This window comes from Oxyura jamaicensis, chromosome 10, assembly GCF_011077185.1.
Source record: "Oxyura jamaicensis isolate SHBP4307 breed ruddy duck chromosome 10, BPBGC_Ojam_1.0, whole genome shotgun sequence".
In the NCBI taxonomy this organism is placed as follows: domain Eukaryota; kingdom Metazoa; phylum Chordata; class Aves; order Anseriformes; family Anatidae; genus Oxyura; species Oxyura jamaicensis.
The window spans coordinates 14,957,674-14,976,709 of NC_048902.1; the positions used below are offsets into that span (position 1 = coordinate 14,957,674).

The following is a 19,036-nucleotide window of genomic DNA, read 5'->3' on the forward strand; positions in this document are numbered from 1 at the left end:
ACAGTTGTTTTTCTGGAGGATCCCATCTGAGGCATGAAAGTCATGAAAAATACACATCAATCATCAACTCCTAGCAAGTGCTACCCATTCAAAAACAGATTCTACCCAATTTCACCACCTCACCTGCGTTCGAGCGTTTCTGCAACTAGCCCACAAGCAATAAAGCAAGCTTTGCAAACTGTCCAGCTTCGCACCTGAAGCCATTTCTTCCAGCAGCCTTTACAAAGCAGTCTTTCAGGCTGGCCCCTGAGGAGCCGAATGGGTTAAGTGCCCACAGGTCCCAGCCGCACCAGTAAATCATTTATTACCCCAGCTCAGGGACAAGTAGCTATGCAGAACCGAGAGCCCACGCTGCGCAGCTGTTCGCCAGCCAGGCAGCTCCACGCCATTATAAGGCAGGATTAAATTTGGGGACTGGAAATACATCCCTTTATTACTGCTTTGCTTTTTGGCTTTTGGTTCTTGTTGTTTGTTGTTGGTAGTTTTTTTCCTCTTCGTGCTATGCCTATTTTAAATATTACAGAGTTCATTAACACCAAGTTCATTAAGCACTAACCACTGTATGAATGAAATGAAAAGATGATCATTACAAGCACAATTATGGAAATACTTGACCAGCAGGCAAATTTAAAAAAAAAAAAAAAAAAAAAAGGAAAGGAAAGGCTACGAGGAATAAGGAAAGCCACTCCTAAACTCAAGCACAACTTTTTCCAGGTCCTTCGGAAGAGGCACACCCAAAAGCAGCCACGATGCAGAGGCTGTTCCCAGGAGGCCAGGTGAGCAGCACCCACTGCCTGCACCCAGGGACTGCTGCTGCTGGACATGGCAAAAGTCAGCCCTGGGAAGGGTCTGGCACCTTCCTCTGCAGTAAGCACTGCTCATCCCAAGCTCCTGTGCTCCAGAAATGAACAATAAGCTACAAAACTAATGGCAAATCAAGCCAAAAATTGCTTCTCTCATGCAGCAACCGGCGTAGCGTATTCCTCCTCTAACCATGCCCCAGCACTTTCAGCTAGCGAGCAGCTGAGCTGATGATGGACTTGGGGACCTGCCCTCCACTGGCCACGTCCTCAAAGGAATTATTTCCCAGCAAAGTACATTTCATTCATAACTTTTCCAAAGACTCATTTTTTTTTTTCTTTTCTTGAGATCTGAAAATAGGTACAACTCCCCTGCCGAACCCGCTGAAAAAAAGAAAACCAAAATAATCACAATACAAACTTGTCCCTGTAGAGTAACGGCAGTTTATGGTTAATCCACCCAGCTGCTGCGAAGGCTCAGCAACACCAAATGACTCGGACCCAGTGCCGTTTAACACGCTGCTTTCAAAGCCCTAGTCTTCTCGGGCTCTACCATGGAAAATGTGAGATGCTGCAGAAGGTAAACAGGTTAGACACAGCGGGAGGAGAAAACAACTTGCAGTGCCTTTCCTCCCTCCCTTCCTCTCTCAACAGAGCCTAAGCACCCATTTCCAAAGAAGATTCTTGCAGTTTCTGTGCTTCAGGCTAACAACTTTTGCCAATTCAATGCTTTTTGGAGAGAATGGGTGTAACTGCATGAGTCAGAGCAGCTCCTGACAGTCCTGCAGTAACCACGCATCAGCTTTTAGGTCAGATCCATGCCCTGATCTGGTTCACTGCACTGAGAAGTCCTCGGAATTGAAAAACAAGCCCTGGACACCCGGAGCACTGCAGAACAGAGCATGGGGCAGGGGGCACAGCACCAGCAAGGAGCCGTCCTCCTGGGGAAGCCAGCCCTGTGGAGCTGAGCTCCCATCCAGACCAGCTCCCAGGGAAATCCTCAGGCTGTGAATGCCATAACTGCCTGTCTGCCCCCTGGACATGCACGCAGTGCCTTGAAATAACAGGGAAGAGCAGCTGGTGCCCTAAGCATTAAGTGTGATTTTATACCACAGCGTAGGCTCGATGGAAAGGGTGAGACCACGCAGAACTGCTGCAAGTTCACTTGAGAGAGGATAATTCTTCAGGAACACCTTCAGCACTCTTCATACCATTCTTTTTTATTTATTTATTTTCTAGCGTGTTTTTTTTTTTTCTTCTTCTGAAAATAAATTATTTTACAGCAAAAAAAAAATTGTCAAGCATCCCCTCTTGCTATCCAACAGGTAAGCTAGGCAAACCCATTCTTCAAAACACCTTGCCTCAATGCTCACTCATATGCGAGAGCTGCCAAAACATTTGTCCTTACTTGAACTGCATGAAGCAGTACCGTCACTCCAAGATGTCCTTCAGGGCCTTCCCCCAGCGAGCACAGCGCAGGACACGAGGTTCAGCTCCTGCAAGAGAGGAAGAAGGAGTCAATGGGGTCTGGCAAGGTGTGGGAACAGGGAGGCTGCTGGGGAGCCTGGTTTGAGCACCCACGCCAGCCCTGTAATACTTAGGCTGATGGGGATGGAAGCCACAGAATCATTTGGGTTGGAAAAGACCCCTGTCATCAAATCTGACCGTTAACCTAGCACTGCCAAGTCTACCACTTAACCATGTCCCTAAGCACCACATCCAGGCATCTTTTGAATACCTCCAGGGATAGTGACTCAACCACTTCCCTTTTCCAGTGCCTCACAACCCTTTCAGCAAAGAAATTTTTCCTGACATCCAACCTAAACCTCCCCTGGTGCAACCTGAGGCCATTTCCTCATCCTATCACTTGTTGCTTGGGAGAAGAGCCCGATCCCCACCCTGATACAACCTCCTTTGAGGCAGTTGTAGTGTGATAAGGCCTCCCCTAAGCCTCCTTCTCTCCAGACTAAACAACCCCAGCTCCCTCAGCTGTTCCTCGTAAGACTTGTTCTCCAGGCCCTTCACCAGCCTCGCAGCCCTGCTCTGGGCACCCTCCAGCACCTTCTTGTGCTGAGGGACCCCAAACTGAACACAGCGCTCGAGGTGTGGCCTAGCCAGAGCTGAGTACAGAGGAACAATCACCTCCCTGGTTCTGCTGGCCTCACTATTCCTGATAGGAGCCAGGATGCTGCTGGGCCTTCTTGGCCCTCTGAGCACACTGCTGGCCCACGTTCAGCCGGCTGTTGACCAGTCCCCCCAGGGCCCTTCCCTCCGGGCAGCTTTCCAGTCACTCTGCCTCCAGCCTGCAGTGCTGCATGGGGTTGTCCTGCCCTGAGTGCAGGACTGGCTCTTGGCCTTGTTGAACCTCATCCAGAACCCATCCACTGAGCTCTGCCTTGTGGCCATAATACAGGAGGCTCTGTCTTCCAACAGCAGCCCCATACCGTGACCTGGCCCCAGACTTCTGAGGGCTCATAGCACGGTGGCCTTTGGCCCACCACTCTGATAAATAAACCCCAGAGTGGATGCCTTAGCCCTCTTACACCCATCTTAACCCCGCCAGGGCAGACCTCAAACTATTTGTGAACCCCCTTTATCACAAGGCATTTTAGAACAGGCAAAAGCACCAAATGCAGGCGATGGCAGGCAATAGCTGGCAGACTACTGGCAGATGAAGCCCAAAATCTAGCAACAAGCCTCTGCCAAACCCTTACGGGCTGCCTACACTTTTCCACAGGCAGATTTCCTGCTCTCAGGCAAAGCCTCCCCCTTGCTCCAGCCCCAGGGCTGAGCCTGGTCTATGGAGCACACCTGGAAAGAGCAGTCAGAGTGGATTGAATGGCAAGAGGAGAAAAAGCACAGGTTGTGATTTTGTTTATTAAACACTGTGTGGGAGATTGCATTATCTAAATCAAAGCCATCTGGGCACCTCAGGCCATCGTTTGGTTACCACACCGGGAAGGGTTGTGGATAGGAACCCATCACCCCAACGCAAGCGCGACACACCGCCTGCTCCTGTTCAACCAGATGGAGGAGACGCTGCCCCTACGCTGCCTGGTTGGGAAAGCATTTGTAATCAGGGAATCTCACAGCCTGAGCCAACCTGCCAGAGTTCAAAGCGCAATTACAAGCACATCAGGGACAATGGCAGAGCTAGTTACTGGCTGGGGAATCAATTGTGTTCGGTGAATTGGCTGGGGAAGGTATAACACTGGGAGATGATGCATTGCAAAACCAGCCTCCTTCATTCATCCATCACAAGCACAGTAGAACCTGAACGCGGCAGTGTCGGTTGGACACCTGTGCTTGGAGAGCTGGTACTGAAACTTTTATGTTTTCTGCTGGCAGGCTCCTGCTGGGAAGCGGGGAGAGCATTTGGTGAGGCGCTGCAGGGCACTGCGTGCATTAAAGGCGTTTTACCACAAATGCACACTTCAGCACAGAGCATTTCAAATTGGAAAAAGAACAAAGTTTACCCTCCTCTTCCTCTTACAGTATTTAGGAAAAGAAATAAAGAAGCCCGTTACTGTGCACCAATTTCTTAATTCTAATGTCACACATTTCTAAATTATATTTTTGTGGCAAACTACTGCAGCAGAAAGAAATACCTAAACTCTTCAATCCCAGGCATGGCAAGCAAACCTTCTTTGGATTCATTAACCTGTAAAAAACACCCTCACAGTCACAAGCCAACAGCCTGGAACTTCCCTCCAGCATTCTTGCAGTGTTACTTGCAGGACCACGTTAAAGCATGGTTACAGTTTGATAAAGCAATGATTAACTACGTTAAGTAAGCAGCATTAACCCAAGGCTCCTACTAGCGAGCCCACGTTGATCTGAGAGGTTGGTGATCAACACCTCTCTCCAAGGCACACACTACAACAACACAGTGGTTTGTTTCACTCATTTGGGAGGCCGATAACTTGGCTTTCGATACCATACAACACTCAGGCAGAGAAAGGAGGGTTTATTGCTACTCCTGTGAGCTGGCAAGCAACATGGGCAGAGATAACGCTGGTAAAGTACACAGTGAGTCTGCTGTGAATCACTGCGGGTTTTTCATCATATCCATTAAGGAATGAGGGTGTGTATACGGAGACACATGCAAAACTCACTTAGATGTTTGTTACTTGGAAAGTATTAGCAAGTGGAGAGAATCAACTGGCTTTGCAACAAAAAAGCTGCAACACCAACCGTAAAATTCTTACAGGTTGTTGTTTGCTTGCTTTTATTCTGGACGATTTTTTTAGATCAGTCCAGAGAAAAGCAGAGAAAATTGGAAAGTCTTATGATACACTTTCAGTTCCATATGTAAACTGCACAATCAGTAAAGCTGTCCAAATCAAATAATTAAATTCCTTAAAGGTTTCTCCTCCCCATGGAAATGCTATGGGGTAACTCCTGCATGTGTAAGCACACTTTTAAAAATAAAAGTTATTGAGTGTGGAAATGGGCAATTACGTATGTAATTTTTTTTTTTCAATAAAAAAAGTTCTTTTCCCCAAAATAGAGCCTGATAGCTTAGAGGTGATGTGCATCTTTACAGGCAGAGGAGTCCAGCATCAGCAGATGCTCTGCACATTTCTAAATGAACCAAATGACTGCAAATGCAAACAGTGAGAGATGGAGTCATCCTGTGTTTAAAACACACTTCGGAGCAGTCAGCTGGGAAGGGAGAGGGAAGAAAAGGGTAGTGCAAAGGTGGGCAGAAGCTGCCAGCAAAGCCCTCGTGAAGGCAGGTGCTCAGCAGGAACCGAAGCATCCAGACCTCGGGGGCAGTTGCTCACAGCTGGTTCTCTGCAGAGCCCAGCCAAGCGAGCAGAGAACGCCTCCTGCCAAAACACGGCCGTCACAGAGGAAACCACTTCCCAGCTTGCTCTTTTTTTTTCTTTTTTCCCTGAACACAAATCTATTTTCTCATTCTGAGCAGCATTACTTGTTTTCTTCTCTGCACACTGATAGTTTTGACACGTAGAACGAGTTATCTCACCATCTGTTTGTAATTGCAATAACGAAGCTTTCAACAAACTCAAAAAACAGCACCAAGAACAGGGCACTAATGGCCTAGGAGATGAACTGCTCATTACATTGGATTATTTGATACAGCTGGAACCTTTGGACAGCCAAGACACCCAAACACAGCCAATGCTGCAGCTAAGACACCCAAACAAACCTCTGGAGTATTTCCGAGTTTTGGCTGTTGCGCGTTACAAAACCTCCTCGCGATTTCGTATCAGCTGATGTCAAGGAAAGCCCTGCTTCCCCTCCTCAGCTCCCGGCTGCTGGATGCACATCTGCATGCTGCTGCTATCTTGTTGCTTTTAATACACAGCCTATACTTACCCATCGTGATGTTCTCATTGCAGGACGTCCTCTTCCTGCCTCTGCTGAGCCTCCCAGGAAAAACTGACTCACAAGACCTTTTTGGAAGTTTATCCCATGCTCTGAATCAAGCTTCCTAATTATTTAGGGAAGGGAGCCTGGACATTTCCCACAGTCACATGCTACGGAGCCACCTTGGGAGCAGCAGCTTCTTCCCTCACTTCACTGCAAGGGAAAGCCAAGCGGGTCCCACCGAAGCTGGAGAAGAGCAGCACAACTCAGTGGGACGTAGCAATTTGCTGTGGCTATGGACACATATTGGCAATATAAATGGGAAAATAAAAAATCCTTTGCCTAAAATCTGTTTTACAGATGTAAAGGCAAAGCGGATCCGCTAACCACTGCCTCACACTAAACTTCTACCAGCACACCGGAGGGCAGAACGCTGCTCCTCACATTTACCACCCACACCCCAGGTTCCTCCAAAATTAAATAGAGGATATGTTTTGCTTAGAGGGGAGTATCCGACATGGCACGCTGCACGAAGCTAAGAATTTCAAAGTAAGACAAGTTTTCTTTCCCACCTCTTGGAAATCAGAAATAATGGATTCTAGTTAACGGCTCAGTGTTACTGTTTGCTCTGCACTGCATGCAATGGCATGACATACAGATATGATTTATTTTCTTTCATATACGCTGAGTTTTAGCCTTAAACTCCTTTGAAAGCACCTCCTTGAACCTAGTGATAAGGGTGGAAACATACATACTGCAGGCAAATATCAGTACCTAGCAGTCACCAACACATCAGTACTGCCTTTCTGCTCCTGCTGGCGGTGTAAGACACCAAGTGCAAACACAGGTCACTGCCTGCTGCTACGGCCCCAGCCAAGAGCAAGGTCCCAGCACACAGCCCCCAAGGCAGCAGCATCCCTTCACCAGGCTGTCTGCAGACCCTACAGGTAAATGCCGGGAGGGGACACCGAGGTTCAGAAAATGAAGCGAACCACCCAGGTGTCACCTCTCCACCCCCGTGCCCGCACGTAACGCCACCCAGCATCCATGTCCCCACGCAGGTGGCTTATCCCCTGCCTGCAGAGGAGCTGCTTGAGGTGCCAGGCTGCCCGGGTCTGCCAGGCATCTCAGGATTACGCTGTTTCACTGCTCAAAACAACATGTCACCAGAGCTACGTAGCGCCTAATTACATATATGAGATCTGTCTAATGTTCCTAAACCAATAATGAAAGAGAAGGTCCAGTGATGCAACAAAAATCTGCAACCCAGCGCTCAGATTACAGGCGGGTTGCACAACAGCTCGAGCAATTACGCGGTGAGGCAGCTCCTCGGACTCGTATCGGGGATCACGTTTTCCCGGAGACACCGCCTGGCTCCGGCCATGTGAGATGCACCCACATCCCCGCATCAGCAAGGAAAGGGTGAATGGGGAGCACTCTGTTTTGCAGCAGTGCCATTCGCAGCAGAGCACAAGAGATGCTCCAAAGCAAACAGCCATCCCTTTTCTCCACTCCTCTTTGCCAAATTTGCATTCAAACTCGATAGAAACATCCAAAGCCTGTCCAAGAGCAGCACTCGCCCCGTCCAGCGCCAGGTCACGTTATGGAGCAGGCACTGCTTCCAACATACCCCCAGCGGAGCCTGCAACTTCTACAACCACAGTGACTTTTGCACCGTGCTGTGTGATCTTGCTCCCAGCTGCAGCCCCATTTCAGAAAGCATCATCAGCACCGGGTCTACAGATCGCCCCAAAACTGTGACAATGAACGTGGCAATTTAGCTAACTGATGAGCACTCACAGCACGAGCACTTCACGTGGATGAGAATGCACATACCCTGAGATTTCCAAGTGTTCAAGTGTTGTCTTTTTTTTTTCTTTTTGTGAATAGGCTCAAATGCTTCCAGATAATATTGATCTCTGTTCGTAGCATTGGTACGGCGTAACTGAGAAATCATTTGGCTTGAAGTTTTCTTCTCTGCTATATTGAGCTTTTATGTCAATAAACATGGTACTGAACTGCAGTGTGGCAGCGTAATTTCAGTTCTTTTTGTAAAGCGGTCAGGTGAAGAACACTGTACCAGTATCAGGGCTGGGAGGCATTATTTGGGCTTTCAAAAGCAGTTAAGTGCCACGGTCAGTGCAGGTATTGAATACGGAGGGACTCCAGAACTCACTTCCACATCTCACCCACCATCCCTCCTCCGCTCCCCGCCGTCAGGAGGGCACTCGGCGGCCGCTGCGGGCTCCGTGGCTGCCAGCGGCAGGGCTTGCAATGAATGGGGCTCTGTGCGACAGCAGGCAGGGCTCGCATGCCTCGTTTCAGAGATCACTGAGGGCTCTGAATGAAGCCTCTGGGCTCACCCCGTGCCAAAGGGCCCGCAGCTTGTTTTTGGGTGCGCTGGCACACGCTGTGCTCCTGGCCAGCCAAGCCCCGGGGAAGCAGCCCGGGCAAGAGGGCACTGCACAAATATCACCAAGTATGAAGCAGCAAAGCTGGGAGAATTACTTGGCATTTGTACTCTGCTTCCTTTATATATAGGACCGTTTCTCCAACAGCATAACTTATCACGGGGCACTGCTACAAGTCTTTTTCAACAGCAGCAAATCAGGCACTTCACGTCATCGGGTGGCTGAAAACTAACAGTGTGCAGCCATGGAGTGCCTTTTCAGGGGGTTGTCTGATTTGCTTTCATGTAGCTCAACTTTTTTTTCCCCCTTCTCCAACAAAAAGACCGTTTTCATTCAATTGCTTTTGTGTTTTTCCTCCCTCTCAGGATGCAGAGCACTGCAACAATATCTTTAAAGAGCCAGCCAGGTCACGGTAAGACAGCACAGAAAAGCTGTGTTTTTCCGAGCAGAAAAGCAAGGGCCATTAATAAATTGCATGAGCACATCAGACAGATTTTGCCCAACAACCAAACAGCCCAGTGCTTCAGTAACTCATGGGGAGGAAGTCCAAGCTTTTGCAACCCACAAAAAGATTTCCAGAACAAGTCTGCAAGCATCCATATAGCCCGTGTCCAGAACACTGACATCAAATGTTGCCCCAAACCTGCCACTGCTCTGCACTCACGCAGTGAGGTTGGGTGCTGGCTGTGCCTGCACACAACTCCCCTGGGTTTCCCCCATAGGCTGGAGCAGCCAGAGCATGACCTGCTCCTTATTTTCCCCGCAGAACACACTCCTCCCCTTTATCAATGGCGAGTTACAACCAGTTACAACACTGGCACCACCATGACTTCACTGGCATCCTGAAAAAAACAAACACAAAAATAAATGCCGGGAAGGCTGCGGGCAGTTACCAAACCCTGCTGTGGGCACATGAGCAGTTAGGCAGCTGCTGACACATCTCCCCGTACCTTCTTCCTTGGCCGACTCGCTCATCTCTCCTCCTAACCATCCCCTGCAGCAAAGTATCTTTGGTTAAAGCAATGACGGCAGTTTTTGCTCAACAGACTGCTCCCCCCCACCCCTTGAAGTACGGCGGAGTATCTCATTGATCAGCGCAGTGCAGGAAAAACAAAGAGTTACAGCTGACTGTAATTGCCGATACACACCCTTTGGTCACTGCACCTGTACCTGCCTGCTTGTGCAACAGCCCGGGCGTCAACAGCACCAGCAGGCACTACCCGAGCATGAACACAGGAACACAGCAAAAGGCACTGCCCACATTTCCACGTGCTCACAGGGTTTCCGACATGTATCTGCCCATCTGCACCTGTGTCAGTGGTGATTCACCCGCTGCAAGCACAGCCCCAGATCGTTTGGATCTCCCCTTTCCCATATTCCTGCAATTGATGCTAATCTGTTTGCGTGTTGCCTGCCTTCCCGAGGACTTGTCATGATCCTGCACAACAGTAAACAGGGTTACCTTGAACAAAGCCAAACAAAGAAAAAAAAAACAACGATATTTAATTGTCCTTCCTTAGCTGACAGGGACTTGTCAATGGTATGCACTGCCTCTTTGGTACAGCACGCTTATCAGGACCAAGAAAGATACTGCTCCTTGCACTGTTTCAGCTGACCATAGCCAGCTTGCAGCAGCACATTTGATTACCATCTGACCCAGGACTTGTTTTTTTGCTAGGAATAGGGAAAAAGAGACAAAGCAGCACACAGAGATAATGGCTACAGGGAGCCGAATACAGTTCTAAAGTCCATCTGGCCAACAGCCCGTATCACAGGCACAGGCTGTCCTTGTAAACAGGCTGCAGGAGTCATCCCAGACCCACCCCGGGGCAGTCCTGCACACGCAGGAATTGGCCACACGCAAACCATGCACACAAACGGTGCCGTGCCAAGGCCTGGGTGTGCGGAAAGCACCGCGGCTGCCGGGCACACGCATGCTCCTTGCACGGGGCACACACAGATGCTGGGCAGCATGACTTACCAGAAAGTTTTAGAGCCACAGATTTAATTATCCTCTGCCTGCTGCTCCAAGAGCATGCATCCCCTGTTCAGAACCTGAAAGGAATCGTTGAGCTCAGCAGCTGAAGTAGAACTCAATAAACTACCATTTCTTGGGAAGGGTCCCTGTCCCTAACCATAACCAGAGAAATTGGCAGCCAGTCAGTGTCTAAACCACTTGCCTATTTTTAGGACACCACTTTGCTGGTACCTTGTTATTTTTTTCTGAAGGAAAATGTTTTAAGGCAGGGACCATGCCATGGTATTTAATATTGTTCTTACCTTGGGTCAAATACCTTTACTCTGTGTTTTTCATTTGTTGATGCTTGAGTTATCTTTTTCAAGATAATGATTTCACTTTTGTTTCTTTTTTCCCCTCCAGGTGCCCTGCCCTGAACAACAGCAGACTGAAAAGTACGTATTACTCCACAGATAACATCTATTGCTAAGCACCACTTTTCTGATCTATACTTACGAAGTGCTCCAAGATATGCTCAATTAAAATGCTCACCATGATGTCTAAGGGCACACGCACTTTTTCCATAGCACTGTTAGGACTAGGAAGTAGATTCACAGCATGGAGAACTGCGACACAGATGTCAACCCACCTTTTGTGTGCCCTGCACACACACAGATACATAGAAAAGTACTGGTACTTCTACAAACAACAGAAAACAAAGGTACTAGAACTTAACGCCTGACCAGAAATCTAAACAAAAAATGAGTTTAGATTTTAAGATAGCATTCTGACAATCTCCGTATCTTCCTGATGCATCTAACTCACTTCTTAATGTTAGTGAATGCTCATCGTGCTGCTTCCCCACAAAGAGAAAAACACAAGGGGTACACAGAATAAGCAGTTAGCACTAGAGGTTGCTAGAGATCACAGATAACTGATCACATCATAGTTAAGTGGTTAGTGTCACAGGTGAGGAAAGTCTGCTTCATGAAGAATTACACCCTCACACGCAACCTCTTAAAATGCCTGCTTTAAAAAGGCAAATAAATCTTACAGCTCTTAGAGCACCCATGAAAAAACCTAACACTCAGTGGTGCCTGAGGAAAGCCTGGTGGGCTGAAGGACCCGAGGGCTCTCCCCATGGGCAGCAGGGAAGGGCTTTTCATTTACATCTAAGGTCTTGCTGGTGACGCAAGAGTAAGAGATCTCCTGAGAACTTCAGGTGGAGGAAGGACAAGCAGCAGAAGCCGATTAGCTCCCAAGCAACAGAGATCTCTTCGTGCAAACGTCCTGAGTGGCCAAGGGCTAACAGGTATGCATGTGATTAAGAAAGAATGAAAAGGGTGGTGATGGCCAGGGAAAGAGAAAAAACAAGTTGTTTTCCAGAGTTTCTACAAGATTAACATCTACCTACTGACTATGCTTTTCCTTTGTTATGTTAGGCTGTGAGGCTGTTTCTGTTTTGGGCCTCTTCTGAGACAATGTTAGGGTGAAAAGAAAGTATTAGGATCATTTAAGTTCAATTGCTTCTGTCACAAACTGACAAATCTCACCCATATTTTCCACTCAAGCCATAACTTCAGGATTAGCCTGTCTGTAAAGGCTCACAGGAGAGATTCAAAGTTGGAGGCCAAGCCCAGTAACCCCAAAGAACTTGTGTTCAGCTACTTTGCCGAGCAAGATCTTGGAGTACAGCTGTTTTCCTCTGCAAGTTCCACCTTCCAGCTGCCAGAGCATCAGGAGAGGAAAGGAGCGAAGTGCTAGGGCTGGAAACAAAAGCTCAACACGGAGATACAACAAGAGATCAAATCCCATTTTGTTGCCAGAAAATCTCTGTTCATGAATGCACTCATCTAGCGCCTTCCAAGCATCAACAGAAAATTAGCATAGGACTTTCCTTTTTCATCCTCAAGGCTACAGAACAAAGTCATAAACCGCCCAGGACTAAAAGCTTCCTCCACACCTTTGAAACTTCAATCTACTTTCTCTGACCTAATTTTTGAAAAACCTAAGTCTCTGCTGGGAGTAAAACACAGGTTCATGATTTGTATCTTGCATGCTCCACCTCTGAGGCTCCTCTGCTGGCCCCAACCATTCCTCAAGCAACTGAGGAAATTAAATACAAAACATTGAACAACAGGGAGGGTCAGAGTTAAACCAACAAAGACAAGGAAATTGCGAGTTAAGCCTCCTGTTCTGCCCTTGATTCACCTTGCTGTGCTCAGCTGCTGCTCTGTTACCAAATTCTTCCTCTCTCCTGCCGGGGTCAATGCACAGCTGAAATTCAGACGTTAGGCCGTGATGTAAAATCATGAGAAGTTTAACTGGTTTGGACTTCACAAAGCCAGCCACATTTAAAAACTTCTGATATAGACTATCTTATCCCCAAAAGGACAGAGCAAAGCGACTCATCCAGCACCACTTTCGCAGCCCCACTCCCCACCACCAAACAGGGAAGCCCATTCCCATCCCAACCTCCCTGAGAAGGCCTCAAGCAATGCCCACCCACTGCCAAATGGCATTTTCCTAGAGACTGAGGGCACCAGGGCAGGAAAGAGTCCCATCACCCAGTTTTACCCCTCTAAAAACTGGGCCCAGGCTAAGCTGGGCCTACAGCCCAGTCCAGACCAGTCGGGGAGATTTTAGGGCAGGGGAAGCATGCTTTGGGGTGCCTGTCCCCTCACTGCTTGCAGGGAGGCTCTGGAGAGCTTGGATAGCGTTTGCCTGGGTTTTTAGCCGGCTGACATCAAAGGAGCTGAATCTCCTCGTCCCACAGTAATTGCTTATCAGTTGCTAGGAAGTAAGCACTCGAGGCTGCTGGAGAGCCAAGGCCTCGATGCCTTCCCCATTGCTCAGCAAAGCGTTCACTGCTTTCAAAATAAGCAGGTCACTGAGGTCGGTGGCAATACCGTCCCGCGGGTATTAAACAGGGGATGGTTAAACAGGGGATGGAGCTCGCTGCTGGATTAGAAGGGCCAGTGCTCAGCCCCCTGCAAGATTATCTCAGGAAAAGGAGAAGGAAGAGTCCAAGAGTAACACAATCTGCTCCTTTAACACCTATGGGAAATCTGTTTTCTTTTTATTTGAATAGAAGATACCTGTGTGCACACACAGGTGTGCTTATGTTGCCTTTGAGCAGATTCAATTGTGTCAGCGCTTCCTTAATGAGTTTAGGATCAATTTTGATAAGAAAGCCAAAGTTTTATTAAACATATTTACAAAAAGTAAGAAATCCAAACAGCTGCAGTTCACGCTGATGAAGGATCAGAAGTTTCATAAACCAAAACGTGAAAGTTATTAAAATAACAATAAACAAACATGCAATGCAAAAGGATATGCAGGAAAAAAAAAACTGTCTTGAAGGCTATTATTTTCACAAACACTTAAAAGTACTGGAAATAATTGTGTGAAGAACTGGGGATTTTTGTTTGTTTTGCAGGGTATCTTACAAACATTCAACAACATAATGCAGTCACACGTTTTGAGCAAGACCATACAAACTGTACCTATGTTGGATGTATCTTTACTCAGCATTTTAAATACTGTCATATAAATATCCACCAGGCAGTGAAAGACACGCTGGTCCTCATGACAGGTACAGGTTAGAAATCAACAGACAACCTAAAAGCAGTCAGAGCAGAAAACTGCAGCACCATGAAAAGATTTATGAAAGATTCTTAGTCTTTTTCATCACCCAAACTCTCATTACAAGCTTGTCTGGTTTCTTATTTCCATCAAGGCTCCTGCAGCACCAGTACCAGAACGTGCAGTGCTGTTCGGGTGGTGGTCCAGATGTGCTCCCCAAAAGCACTACTAACCTGAGCATGCAGCAGCAGGACAAGCCTCACGTCCCACTATCTTACACACAGAAAAATAAAGAGGGACTGGTATTCCTCTTCCTGTGAAAAAAAGATTACAGCCTGAAGCGTGAAAAAGCAGCAGCACTGGTAAACTGGCATTTTCCCTAACAAATAGCAATGTTTAAAATAGCCTCCAAGATGATGAATTTTCTTCAGTGATAGTATATACTATTTACAGTCATAGCCTGTATTTGCTGCATTTTATTAACGGATTAAAGAAGTTTCATAAAACTGTACAGAAAGGCACTTCACAGCCTGTACATTGAGAACATGTATATATTGCACAGGAGGGAGAGGATGGCTACATATTAAGTGCTGTTATGAATTCAGGAAACACTAAAAGCATCTTTTATCCTCACTGTCCCATGGGAAGGATCCAACACTGAACATTTTTTCCAGTTAAGCAGTTGTGTCCTTTCTCAAAGCCTACAAGCTTGTCTTCTGACCAGAAGCAGCTGATTGCTACCATGGGGCTTCTCCGGAACGTTTTAAAGAAGTGCCAAACTACCAGCCCACCAAATGATTTAAAAATACAATTCCAAACATTGCTCCATTTCTGTCTTTTAAAACAACAAATCTTCTCACGGCACTTTAGAACCAAAACCCCGAGAAGCTGAAAGCTTAAGAGGCAAGACTACCATTCGGGGGACTGAAGATGTGGAAGACGTGCTGGTAAACTGCTCTGGGAAACATCTGCATTACGCAGGGAATGCAAACCACTTGGAGAATCCAGCCGGGTCCCTGCTTTGCATTTCCTTTCTCAGCTGAATATATCATTTGCCAAAACTATGCATTTCTCAACGCTTTCCAACCGTAATTCAAATCCTCTCTTTTACTGCTAGACTTATTTTCCCAGAAAGATCTCCCAATCCAGTCCCTGCAAATAGATCTTCCATCACCAAATCAGAGATGTACTTTACTATTACTACTATTTCCACAGGCATCCAGGGTGTTAACAAGCAGCATATGCACAGGGATGAGGAGAAGGAGGAAGTGCGATAAAAATTTTTTACTTGCTATGAAAGTCATCTCGAGCTTCCCACGAGTCTGATTCCGTGCACACTTGCGGTAAGGCAGGTTGTGTTACTCTCTTGTCCAATGGTTGCTATTACTGGACCTGGCAAGGCAGCATGTGACGCAGAAAAATGCAGCTGCATTTTTGGCTTGGAAGCCTCTAACAAGCCTGTGAGGCGTGAGCCAAAAGGCCCACATAAAAGCAACGGGGAAGAATGCAGATTCATTCTTCTTTTTATTGTAAGCATGTGTGGCTTTACTGCACAGTCCCGATGCACTTAGGCACAGCAAAACAGCGAGGAAAAAGGACACTTCCCCCAAATAGAAGTCCTTTAGAGTTATGAGAAGGGAGAAGTCCCTTCCATCAGCTAACTCAGGCTCCATCCACCCCAAAGACCCAAGCCACATACATACAGGGCAGACGCCCTGGGACCACAGAGCACCTGAGCCACACAACCCGCTGAGATGTGCCTCAGAGCTACGTGTCACTACAAGACTTGGGGTAACGTCTTTTAGTTTGCAGAATTCTTCCCTAAAAACCTGGACACCATCACCTGAGGTGAGGAGGCTGAGCTCTCTGGCCATGCTTTCTGGAACTAGCGCATCCCTCGCCCACCTGCAATGAAGTCTGCAGTGCAATAATCCTTGTGCCTCAAATTTCTCCATTAAAATACGTCATTGTGCTCTATTTGTTGCTCTTACCTCTCAAAACTGATCAAATGTTTCAACCTCTGGCTTAAATGAAGCCAAACAAAACACTCCTCTTTCTTACCCTGCTTACAGCTGGGCTGGCAAGCAACGGGCAGAAGGGAGTGCGAGAGCAATCTGGGCTATGCTCTGAAGAAAACGTCCCAGGACTCCTCGTTATGGGCAGCTCAGGGACACTGGAGGCGAGCAGCTGTCCCCACAGCACGTCATGCTGTCTGCCTGCGAGCAGTGCAGCACCGAGCCAGCCGGGCAGCAAAAGGCTGGAGGAGGGCATTGGAAGGGGAAAATGGGGCACCAAGCATTGCTCTTTGCTGCCGACAGGCAGCATGAGCCCAGCTTCTTTTCCATCCTGAGGAGATGTTTGGCACTGAGTGGATGAAGCATGGAGAGGAGCTAAAACCGAAGTGGACATGTTCAGCACCATGCAACTGCTCATGGGGCACCTGCCAAAGTGCTTGCTCCGCTCCGTCCATGTGCTGCATCAATATAACTCACCTTGGGAAAGAGAACCCTTAGTCTTCTCTTCTCCACTAAAATAAAGCTGAAAAGCCAGCAGCTTGTGTTTCTTCCCTTTTGGAAGGCTCCCATCAGCGAGCCATCTCTCACATCCAACTTCTCTCTCCTTAAAAACTAGCTTTGATCATGCCGGCCCCATGAACTTTCTCCACATCAGCATCCTTGACAATTAGCTTCCGCAAGAGGCTCGTGCCTTTCCTCTCAGGTACACTGTGTTCCCGGGGACGTGCTGCTGGTACAAGGCAACACAAAGCAGAGGTGCAGGCAGCGGTGGCGTACACTGGAAGCAAAGCACCCTCAGGTGGACAGGAAACACCTACCAATCTCTGACAGAGGATTTTCCAGCCCCTTCTAAGCCAGAGCTGCAGGAGGGAAGAAAGCTGAATATAACCCTGGGCATTCTCAGGGTAACAAGAGGAACAAGAGCAACAAGGGGAAACTTTCTCAGACAAACATCACCAGAGGCATCATGGCTCAAATCGAAGGGATGAGCAGTCTGGGGGACTTCTAATAGCACTGAGAAAGATGCTCAACATATTCAAAGATGATGGTCAAATACAAAAAAGCAGGTATACCCCAAAGCAGATATGATCATGGAAGCTCAATAAAATCATGCCTCAAAAAAAAAATCGTAGAATTTACAAAGCTGCCATATTGTAACTTCTGTTCCCTTTGAGCACTCGGCTCTGCTGAGCTGCCAATAACAGCCTCTCACCTTTGCTTTATGGTTGCCCACTTCCATCTCATCACCCTCCAACAGTAACGCAAAGGAAAGCTGTGAAGGCTTATGCTGGGCCCCTGGGTCTGAAAGGGCCACCAGGAGGTCTCCTTTGGGAGTAGGAACCAATTCCTCCATGAAAAGGCAATTCCCAGAAACGAAGCTGCAAGCTCTTTCTTTCCCCTTCTACCACTTCCCGGAATTCGTGTAACAGTGCTTCGTTACTGCTGGGCACTGTAAGTCATGTACCTAGTCAGAATCACAGGCAATGTTCAACCAGCCGTGCTTCTAGTTGGTTAAATATTGTAAGACAAGCATACTCCAGACTGTCCTTTTGGGTGCTCTGTGCTAGGCAGTCTGCAAGCACTACAGAGAAACACTGCTGGATTTTGAAAGACATCACAAGCTTTGCCAATGCTCCTTATTACTCTTCAGGAAATGACAGGCTCATTTTCCAGAATGATAAAGTCCAGTGAATTCTTCCTAAACTGGATGGAAGTCTGAAAGCTTAACAGACATAATAAATTGTGCATTATCTGTATTGCTGAGCTGGTCTTACACAAATAAATACATCTAAATTAGGCTACAATCTGCAAATCCTCCTTCATGTGAATAGCAGCTCTGACTTCAGTGGGGCCACTCCCGTAAGTCAGAGAAAGAGGGGTCTTCTCTTTTATATTATGTAAACCATGGATGAATTAAATTCCTCCCACACAAAGCTCTCACGTAATCCCTGCTGCAGCTTGCTCCTGGCTCATATGTTGAATATTCATCTGCACACAGCTTCAAAAGGTGTAAGCTTTTCAGCATCACTGTTGGACTTTTTTTTTTAATATGAGGAACGTAGTGTGAATTGAAAGAAGTTTCTTTGCGTTCCCTTGTAACATAACAATATTTATGCCCCTTGGAATTAAATAAATATATATATTCTAGGAGCATAGCTAAAACATTAAAAGCACTAAATATATAGACCTGGAAGATTACTCTTTACCACCATCTCCAACACTAATACTTCTTCCAAGCCTAGGGCTTTAGGTAGCAACTGTGCATCAAGGCCATGTTCTCACCTGGACAAGCTTATTTGTCATATACTTTTGGTAGCATACAGACCACACATCTTAGAGTGTCACTGCAGCACAGCAGCTAACTGTAAAGGTTGACAACAAATAGGGGAGGACAGGGAAGACTTTTCTAGTATTACCGTTAAGAGCAGACAAGCATCACTCTGCATAATCATTAGTGCCAAAAAAAAACACGACGACAAAAAAACAACTCACATCACACAAGGGGTCTCCTCGCTGGGCATGAATTATCATATTAAAGGGGACAAAAGCATCAAGCCTCATCTTACTTGCTCCCATCCGTCTCCTCTTTCTAGGACCTCAATTCCAAAGTTGCTCAAATAGTCCCAACACTGTACACCAGAACTAAGAAGTCATGGAATGACACCAGCAACGTCCCAACACAGTCTGACTTTGAGATGCCCAACACCTTGTCTTCTGCTCCTTCCACAGGGCTTGGGAAGAAGCTTGGAGAAACAGCAAGCAACAGAGGCTGCGCATGTGAGCACGGCAGCGTTTCTGCAAGGCAGGGCTGCCACCTCCAGCCACCTCCTTCCCCTCTGCAAAGTCCAGTTCAGCTCTACAAAAACACCAGCTGGATGGAAGGCCAAAAACAAGATTTAACTTTGGTTACAGTGTGTGCAAGCTTTGCCAAAT

The 19,036-nt window shown here is 47.2% G+C and overlaps 1 protein-coding gene across 10 annotated transcripts in view; it reads right to left on the reverse strand.

Moving 5' to 3' along the window:
* The window catches only part of AKAP13 (A-kinase anchoring protein 13), a 205,697-nt gene that overhangs the window by 168,218 nt on the left and 18,443 nt on the right, over positions 1-19,036 (reverse strand). For all 10 annotated transcript variants that reach the window (XM_035335274.1, XM_035335269.1, XM_035335270.1 and 7 more), the window contains exon 3: positions 2,209-2,296. The gene's annotated coding sequence lies outside the window, so the exon portion shown is untranslated. The remainder of the gene's footprint in view (positions 1-2,208; positions 2,297-19,036) is intronic.